General features: G+C 53.7%; 1 protein-coding gene across 3 annotated transcripts in view; it reads right to left on the bottom strand.

Annotated features, from left to right (window-relative positions):
• Positions 1 to 10334, bottom strand: part of CTBP2 (C-terminal binding protein 2) — a 102975-nt gene that overhangs the window by 70362 nt on the left and 22279 nt on the right. The gene's annotated exons all lie outside the window — the stretch shown is intronic.

Here is a 10334-nt window from a genome sequence, read left to right as displayed (position 1 = left end):
TCCCCCAGTTTCAACTTCAGTAAGAAAAGTGCCCTCCAGGAAGAAACTGCGCATACTCGGTCTTTGTAAAGAGACTGTTTATGGAAATTCTGTCATATTAATTATGTTCAGCTGGCTTTATGTTTTAAAAATGCAAAAAGACCCAACAGCCAAGATTTTAGAACTCTAGTCTTAAAATATAAGGACAGCGCGTGGAAAACTTTAAGGGAAGTCTTGGCACTCAGCCACTTTTTAAAAAACAAAACAGACTATTTTCTGTGCTGTCCCAGATGCAGTCCATCCACCGCGTTCCCTGGCTCCGCCTTTCCACCTCCGTGCCCTGCACAGCCAGTGGGCTGGGACGGGCGAGGTGAGCAGGGGCGGCTGAGCCGGGTGCCATCCACGGGGCCGCAGGCTGCTGGAGAAATAAACAAGACAGGAGGATGCCAGGTTGGGGGGAGGGAGCCTTGGAAACGACTGGAAAAGTAAACACAGAAGGGAATCGGTAAATGGGTGCCGCCGATCAGGCCAACACACGCCAAGTTTTGACAGAAGAATAGAGGCTCCATGAGCAGCAGCCCCCACACAACAACGTCATTCTGTGAACTCAAGCTGTGTTCCCACACCCCGGCTGCCCAGCTGGCTGTGGCGCGAGGGCAGCTGGTCTGAGCAGTCCGACCCTCAGCTCCCAGAAGCCTGGCTGTGTCCCCACGTGTCAGCAGGAAAGTCAGCCGAGCCATGGCGCCGCCTTGTTAACTCTGAAGAGATCAGAGGAGTGAGAAGAGTCCTCGCCAGGGGACCAGGGCCCCCTTAACATCAGTCCGGCTCGAAGGACAGCCTGACTGCTGGGCCCCGCGCACATGCAGGCCCCACAATGGATAGGTGTCAACTCCCATCACAAGCCAGACACTGTCGGTGTCTCAGCAACGGCCTTTCCGGGTTCCAAATGGTAACTAAACAAGAAAACCACCAGCGAGGCATGCACGCCTCTGTGAAATGGTCCAGACCCTTCCAGAAGGGGTGGAAGGAGAGGAGGATGCTGAGAACACAGCCCCATCAACCAACAGGGTGTCTGGGAAGAGTGTCCTGCCCAGGTGCTCTCCCTGCTGGAGACGAGGGCATGGAGGAGGCAGAGGTGTTCTCTAAGTGCCTTTCTGCCAGGCACCCCATCGACACCCCATTTGATCAGGGGCACAGGGTTAGCTCGGCAGTGACACAAAACCTATGTGCTGACAGTATCGGTAACACAAACCCCACTGATGACAGGGCAGATTCTGTCCCTGACCCCACCCTACCCCTAGGGAGAAATGAGAGGTGTGGTCAAGCCTATAATAAAGCAGTGATATGCAAATTGACCCTCACTCCATCACACCGTCACAAGATGGCTGCGCCCACAGTGGAGGCGGGGTTCCCGTAACAAGCGATCAGTAGGGACTTGAGGCTGCGTGGTGCTGGGCCAGGGTGGGGGACCTGAGGCTGTGCCCCCAGCCCGGCGGGGCTTGACAGGGGACCTCAGGCTGTGATGGGGGTGGGGCCGGCTGGGTCTGGATCTCGCCAATGGGCGTGGGGCCGGCTGGGTCTGGGTCTCATGCAATTTCGAGGTGCACGCGGGTGGGCAGGGACTTGACTCTGGGTCCCACAGCGTGCCCGACTCTGACAGGAGGAAGATTTTCATATACGTTTTACTAATTTTCTTTCATCTCTGACACTTCTATTAAAGGGCAAATAGCAATATTAAAATATTTCCTCTAATTAATCCCCTTTTAATGTGCACAAATTTCGTGCACTGGGCCACTAGTATTTACATGAAAGAAGAAACATCTAAGAAGCCAAATAAAAAGAAAACGGTTGAATAACTCTCTCTCCTGCTAATAAAGCGGGGACACTGGGGAACCCTTCCTCCCAAGTTCTGCTTCTCCACATATTTCAGTCCATGGGCACCACACAACCCAGACCAACACAGCTCAGGAGTGAAGGAGGCTCTCGGCCGGTTTCCTAACCAGCTGAGCCAACACAGCACCGCGACTCCTTTGAAACCACCCCACGGACGCTTGCTGAGCCATGGGCCACGCTGAGTGGAGGCCAGAGATGCCCAACCCCTGACATTAGCAAGGAAGGGCTGTTTTGCAACTCTCAGGCCTCCAGAGTGGGTTTTCTCATTGCCAGATTCTGGTCTAAAATTGAGTCCAAAACTAAGGGTGGACTCCTCTTCATCAGTAAGAAGGAACCAAGTAGTGACACGGGCAGCAACTGGAGTGCATCTCACAGGGACTTGTCCTGAGTGTAAAAATGCCCTCCCAACAGGCTACACACCACCTCATTCCATTTATGTAACAGTCTTAACAAAGACGGGAAACAGATTAGTGGTTGTCAGGGTTAGGGACTGGGACGCCAACTCTGGAACTTTCTCTGAACAAGCTGGGTCTTGGAAGGAGGCCAGCCCTGTAAACAACCATGTGTCTCGGCCACCTGACGTGGGTGTGGCTGCAAACAGACACCAGGGCCCCGGGACTCCTGTGCTTCTTGACCACAGGGGTGCTTAGGGAGCCCCCTGCTCCCCCCACGATACAATTGCACAGAAGTAAATACCGAGTGAATACATGTAACACTGGAATCCGAGTATGTGTGGATTGAATCAGTCCATTTCCTGGTCATATTGCTATCATTTTGCAAATTGTTACCCTGGGAGACCAGGTAAAGGGTATCCCTTCCCTCACAACCACAGATTCTTCAATTGCTTCAAAGTAACAAATTTAGCTACAAAGTAACAGGTAGGCTCGACCCTTTGGGGGTTGGTTTGTTTGGCTAGTGCTGACCCATAAACAGGACGATTCCTTCTTCGTGGACTAGCGCTTAGGGCCCTGCTGACTCAGAGCGGCCTGGAGCCCATCCCTCCCGGCCACAGGCAGAGTTCCCAGCTCCTGAACCCTGACCTTCGCCGCACTTGGCAAAGACGCCGGCTACGTTAAGTTCTTTCCTGGGAACGGGCACAACTGACTGGTTTCTCCTCCCAGCTGCCAGGCCCGAAGCTCCCAGGGTCACATCCCAGATAGGGCGCCTTCCCTCCCAGCAGCCCTGGGGCACAGAACACCAGGCCCGGGGCTGGCCCTCGCTGGGCGAGTGGGCACCCTGGCAGCGAACTCCAGGGCTCCCTGACCCAGCCTGGCTAAATCGAAACCACAGGCAGCAGGCTGAGCAGGCCAAGACCGGCCCAGGCTGACGCACACAGCTCTCCGCTGGGCTGGCCACCTTCCAACACCCAGCTCCCTCAGAGAAGATTCTGGAGTGTCTTGGCAGACCACCAGAGTCAGGCGACCCACAGTGACAGTGCTGCCTGTCCAGCTGCCTGGGGACCTTGCCGGTGCCCTCGAACCCCACATCAGCATTTGTATCAACAGTCACACTGTATCCACCCAAAGCTCTGTCCTGGCTCTGCGTCTGTCCTCCCAGAGCCCCTGCGGCCTCCCTTTCCCGGAGAGCTGCTGGCACGTCACCCCAGCCCTCTCCGTAACTCCCCGCTGAGTCAAAGAAGCCAAAAGAAGGAAATTGCAGAAGCATCTGTGCCGTTTCTGCCTTTATTGTCCTCAGGGTCACACTCCTCAATTCATTCGACAGGAGCTTATCCTGACGTCTCCAGTGACAATCACGATGGGCCTCCCCCTCCCAAAATGTGCCATTAAGTACGTGTCCAGGCGACAACACACTTCAATCATAATGCTCTCCCCCCAGATTCTCTAAACCCGTAAGTAGCCGCTTCCTCAGAAAGCCGAACCGCATCCAAATCACCAACACTGCCCAGCTTCCAGGCTGCCAAAGAAATAACCAGGGCTCTCCCCTGGGAATGAAAATTACATTCTACATGAATTAAATATCTAACTTGATTAAACATGTTTATGTCTCCGCAATGACATTTAAAGTAGAAGTAATCATTTTCTTTCTTAAGAGAAAAACTCTTTCAAACATAATTCGAAGCTGTCAAGCTATCTCCTGCTGCAGATCTCGTAAATGTCACATACCTTCAAAGGGGGTGGCAGTTCCCTTTAAACACGCAACTCCGCACAGTGCGTCTGCATCCAGCGCATTAAAATACGCCGCTGGCATTTATCCTGATTGAGTACAGCCCTCGCCCCTTCCCCAGCGGATCTGCGTGGGGGCGCGGCACCCAGCCCCTCTCTCCACACACCCGAGACTGGTGAGTGCCACTGCGGCGGGCTGGCTGCGACCAGCAGGGCCCCGCACCAAGTCACACCCCTAATGCCTTAAGGGGCGAAGGTATCCCCTGTGACTCCCTGTTCGCCTCCCAGACATCCTGCTGAACTCTGTGTAACCCAATTCTGCGTAGCATCGCGGCCCAACTGTAAGACTGTGTTATTCAGATGCAAGAAGGACTCAGAACTCATTCTCCCAAGTCGATGACCTACATACTCGATTGCTTATTCTCCAACAACTCGGTAGCAAACACGTGCTATATTTAAACACAGAGCAGATCCATCTTCCTTCTGAAACACTTAAATACAGATAAGCCTTATATTCCGGTCTTCCTCGTCCTTTCAACATGAGGAATGCAGCCTTGTCAACACCAACGGCTTAGGAAACCCCGGAGAACAGTACGCTCCATGTCTCCATGATTTTAGTAACTGGATACGAGCATCATTTTTGTAAAAAGCAAACATGAGCAGCATCCCCACTGGAACATTACTCCACCAAAAACCAGCCCCAATGGCTGCAGGTCCGTTCAGCGTGGGTAGCAAGCACGCACACACCAAGTGCCCACGGGGGCTGCAAACGCCCCTGACCGCTGAGCCCTGGGCCGGACACCCACGTCACCTGGGAAACAGCAGCGCCGACAGAAGAAGGCAGCGACCTCGCAGGGTCTGTCCTGGCTTTTCCTGGGGGACGGGGCACAGCAGCAGCTGCAGGAACCCAGCTTGACATTTGTCACCAGCCCTCAATGGCTGGAGACCTCTCTATCCCAGGACACAGCTTCCCAGTGAATCACTCCTCTTGGTGAGCAACTCAGGACACACTGTCTCTGCAGCTCAGAGAGCTGTTCCATTTAGAGCGTCTCTGTTCACAGCCAACTCGCCTGATGTTTGCAGCTGCTGTACTTACATTCTTGATCACCTCTAGCCCTTCCCCAATCTCGCCCCTTACAGAGCCCTACTGTGTTGAGTCCTCAGATGACTTTCCCGAAAGAGGCGGGATAAAATAGAATCCACATTAGTAGCCCTATTAACCACACCCCCCAAGCACTGGCCTACGGGACTCGGAGGAGCGGCGAGGCCAGCGTATCCTGGCTGCCCAGCCCACTGGGCCGCTGACTTGCAGGAAGCTAGCCACCTACAACACATGCTGAGCCGGCACCCTCACACTGAAACAAACTAGAAATGCACGTGCGACTACTCCATGGTGATCAGGTGAGTCCAAACCCAACTTCTGTTCGCCATGAATACAGAAAGGCGGGCACAGATGGGAAACGAACCAGGAGGCAAAGACTGCGATCCTCCCGCCATTGGGGAGAGGCAGTGGGGGAGGGAGAGGGCGAGGCACGGCCAGGAAAAACCAGTCCTCCTGCTGGATGTCCAGGAAGGCGGAGAAGCAGGCCTGTCTACATCGGAGGCCACGGCTGCTTTCTCCAGAGCAGTGCCGCCCCCAGCAGGGCAAACGGGGCACACTCCCCCAAGCATCTCCCTGTGGGCGCAGGAACCGCTCACCCGCCCTCCACCTCTCAAGCAGAAAGCCAACCTTCTGCTGAATGGTTTAAAGAACAGCTCGGTTTTCACGATGGGCAGTGGTGTAACATTTTATAGCTGCTTTATAAAACTAAACATACACCTAATTCTACAACTCAGCAATTCCACGTCTAGGAATTTATCCAGGAGAACTGAAAACACATGTCCATAAAAAGACATGTACAAGAATGGGCCACAGTAGCTTTATTCAGAAAAGCCAGGGGCTAGACTCAGCCCGTGTCCGTTCACAGGTGAGGAACCACTGGGGTAACCAGGTTCCCCGTGGAATACGACGCATCGAGTGAAAAGGAAGAACAGGCAACTGGTCCTGGCTACAACATTCAAACCCACAAAAGCGCGTTGAATTTAATAAAAAACAAAAAGCTTCTGCAGAAAGGTATGGGTGGTGTGATATATATCTATGTAATACTGCACATACACATAAGCCTGTATGTGTAGTGTATGTGTGCATGTATGTACTTTATATACTACATTCTGAAACAGGCACAAGTCATTGTGCTGGGGTAAAAACGTGGTTGTCTAAAGTGATCATGTGGTAGGAGTGGGTGCTGCCTGGAAAGGGGCCATGAGGGGACTTTCTGGAGTGGGAGTATGTTCCAAATCTTTTAAAAATAATTTTTAAAAATATTGTAATTGATGTTAGAGAGAGGAAGGCAGAGAGAGAAACCTCGATGTGAGGGCGGACCATCGACCGGCTGCCTGGCACGCCTCCTACTGGGATGGGGCCTGGAACCTGGGCATGTGCCCTGACCGGGAATCGAGCTGGTGACCTTTTCGGTGCCCAGATGACACCCAATCATCCCACTCGGGCCAGGGCTGTTCGATGTCTTGATAGGGACTTGGGGTACACAAGTCGATCAGTATGCTCAGGATCTACGCATTTATTTTACCTCATGTTCCCAACCCCACCTCTGGGATACCTGCCCCGAACCCTCGACCAAAAACAAAAGGAACGAACCACAGACAAGTCACCTTCGGGTAATGAGATACTTGCTGAAGGGATGGAGTGGAGCAGAGGGAGGCCTACAATGCAGCAGAGAACCGTTGCCAAGGAGACAGACTGATGGACACAGAGATGGACAGAGAACAGCGTTGGGTGTCAGAATCTGGGGCTGGGTGTGTGCTCACTGTAGAATCACGCCCATTAGGGGAACCTTCTGCGCAGGTCAATCCAGAACCCCGTCTCTGGAACAAGGACCAGAGAAACACCCGCCGGGCAGGTGTCACTTCCCCACCACGAGCTAAAGCGCCACTGACACCCAAGGTGGGCTCACTCTTTCCGTGAACAGATCTGGGAGCTCGAGGTGGCCCGGGCCTTGGTCAGGTTTGCGTGAACGCAGGCTGAGAGCACAGGAGGTCCCTGCACGGGAAAGGGTCACTGTGGGAACAAAACCCGGGCAGTCACATCTGCATCGGCCTGTTCCCAAGCCTCCCTCTCCAAGCATCTTCAGGGCAGTGGAGCCCTCTGGCCACCACAGCTCCCGGAAGAGCAAACAGATGAGCCCAGGCGCACGGCACACCCTCCGCTGAATACCACTCGACTTCCGGGGCGGCGTTAAATGCTGTTGTCCCATAAAGTCACACTTCTCCGCCTGAAGCGACCCCAGCAGCTCATTTTGTTTGGAAGCAGTAGAGGCGCCCGGGTCTCTCTTGAACCTAAGAATCCAAGGTCATCTGACCACTGAACCAAACCTGAACTCCGATGCCAACAACTAGAAACACATGGATTAAACTCTCACTGCCTCACAGCCGTGGCACCGAAGTGGAGGTGTGGTCACCACCGGACTTTCCCTGGTCAACCTAGAAAGCTGAGCAACTGTCCTTGTCCTGGGGAACGTCCAACTCGAAAACTTTCAAGTTTGCAAAAAACGCTTCCATGTCCATCAAGCCTAAGATGCCGTGAAAGCTCGGGCCCAGAATTACTGTACAAGCCACTAAGAGACAAAGAAAAATAAACACTGTCAGATGGCATGCTACCAAGTTTATGACACAACTCAATCCCAGAGATGTTAGAATGATGAAAACCAGTGAAATAATGGTGCTTTTGTTGAAGTTTTCCAACAGCAACAGAAGTCGCCATGTCATAGATAGGGAACTGCAGCCTGGGGCTGGGGGACTTGCCAGGGGCCACCCAGCTGGTGAGGGGCAGTGTTGGGAGAGGGGGGGGTTTCCGGGCAGCTGACTCAGCACCCGGATCTGGGTCAAGGTCCCGGCCCATCCAAAGTCTCTCAAAGACGGAGCCTGGCTCCAATGCCATTCATACAGGCTCTGCTTCAGATGGCAAGTCAGGCACCAAGACTATCATATTCTTTACACTCATTTGAATAAAAAAAAAAACTTCAATGAAATATGGATTTTCATCTGCATAACACTTTACCAACAAATTCCACAACATTCAAGTGAGAACAGATGATGCACTAAAATATCAAAAACAAGAATCGGGTTTGGTAAACAGTGGAGCGCTATTTTCACATCACCCTAATGGATTTAGTTTCAATAAACACAAATCAGCAAACACTGACAAGTTTAATGGTATGGTGCAAAACGATATTTTGAGTGACAGCCCCAGAAAACAAACTCTTTTTCAGCAAGGGACAGGCATCACAGAGAGAAAAATCAGAATGAATGACTTAGTTCTAAGGGTTCAGTAGTCCCTGGATCTGAACTTGGCCCTGAGCCTTCTCCCAGATAAAGCTCCCTGGACTGTGATGAACAGCAAGGAGGGGAGCCCTGGAACCCTGAATCTTGCTCAAACTGCCCCCCCACTCTGATCCCAGGTGTCTGGTGTATGCAAATACGTGTAGAGTATGTGGGTCAGCACCCACAAAACATGACACACAAATCCCTGGTCCAATTCTTGCCCAGGGCAGCCTCCTGCCTCTGTGTCATCTAAGAATGGATAAAGCGTCAAGTGCAGCCTGCTGGGAGGCATCTGGGGCTGGGGTGGGATTCAAGCCCCGGTGGCCCAGACTCCTCCAGACCTGCTCACCTGCCCACCCGTCCTCCACTCTGTGTCCCATCCCATCAACGCTCTGCAAGTGGTACCCAAGTTAGACCTCAGCCATGACCACTCCCACTTTGTCACGCTCAAGTGTGCAAGGCCCAGGAGACAGAGAAATCCATGGACACCCTAGAGCAGCGGTTCTCAACCTGTGGGTCGCGACCCCTTTGGGGGTCAAACGACCCTTTCACAGGGGTCGCCTAAGACCATCGGAAAACACATCTGTTTTTGTGATGAATCACTATGCTTTAATTATGTTCAATTTGTAACAATGAAATTGGGGGTCACCACAACATGAGCTGTATTAAAGGGTCACGGCATTAGGAAGGTTGAGAACCACTGCCCTAGAGAAATGCAGGCAGAACTGTCTCTTCCACGGGGTCTGAGCCATCGCTCCCTCTGAACACAGGTGGTGGTCTGGCGGCTGTCATCTGAACACAGCTGTAAACTGTAAGTCATTGTAAGGACTGGGCTGGCCATTGGAATCGAATGAACCAAAATGGACCAATTCAGTTACTCAGCCCCCAAAGCCTCAGAACTTCCTTACGACACAAGCGCACCCATCCCTCCAGACTGCGAGCTCCTCAGGCAGGAGGAAGCGCCTCCGCTTTAAGGTGCTCTCCTGAGCCAGCAGGTGCGGAGCAGCACAGGAGGAACTGCCTGGAGGGCCTGCAGACACCCCCTCACTTCCTGGCTGTGGCCCCCAGGCCGGAGATGTTTTTCCCATGGGCAATACAATAGTTTGGTTCCAGAAACAAGACCATACGGGCCTTCAAGACTTCACCTGTATATTAAGCAAGAAACAAAGACTACAGGTCAGAAGGGACAAACACAAGCTTTCAAAAGCCACGTCCTGGAGCCCCCAATGACCAAACTCTTAAACCCATTACCTGTTTCCATTCCCACAGCCGCTCGTCAGGGACTGCTATCCCTCCCACGTCACGGGTGGGGAGCCGGAGCTCAGGCCCACGCCAGAGTCCACAGCAGCAAAAGCAGAAACCCCAACCGAGTCCAAGTCAGTGCACCCAGTGGCGCCCCCTCAGCAGAGGCCGTGGGCAGGGGGATTCGGCGGAATGAGGCTGAGCTTCATCGGATGGACCCTCTGCTTCCTGCCACCCAACCCCCTTCACCCGTTGGAGGGCGGGGGCGGGGGGGGGGGGGGGGGTGGTTACGGCATGGTTCTAGCTCTGAGCTCAGGGCTGACCAGGTAACCCCAGGCAGGGGTGGGGGATCTGCTGGGCTCAGGATCCCGCTGGTCCCGTCACTGCCGGAGGCTCCTCAGTGAGAGGACCCACCAGGTTCCCAGGGGAGAAGAAAGATCCAAACGGACTTGGCTGGAAACTGCCACCCGCCACCGGAGAGCAAGAAGAACCTGCAGGTGAATGAGGGCAAAGCACCCAGAACCCCCGGCGCCCTCTCCAGGTGTTCAAGGGAGGAACTCGCCAACAGACCTCCAGCCTGAACCTCCTGCTCTCCCTCGTTCCCTCCCAACCCGGCCTCTGAGTTGGCACAACCCCCCTCCCTTCCCGCAGCAGCAGCTGAGGCCGCTCAGCCAGCCTGCTGCTGAGACCCTGCCCCCCCCCCCCGCCCCACCCCCACAC

The sequence above is a fragment of the Myotis brandtii genome, unplaced genomic scaffold (genome assembly GCF_000412655.1).
Source record: "Myotis brandtii unplaced genomic scaffold, ASM41265v1 scaffold656, whole genome shotgun sequence".
Lineage (NCBI taxonomy): Eukaryota > Metazoa > Chordata > Mammalia > Chiroptera > Vespertilionidae > Myotis > Myotis brandtii.
Note: the sequence above shows the minus strand (reverse complement) of the source record. Positions and strands in the feature narration are given on the sequence as shown.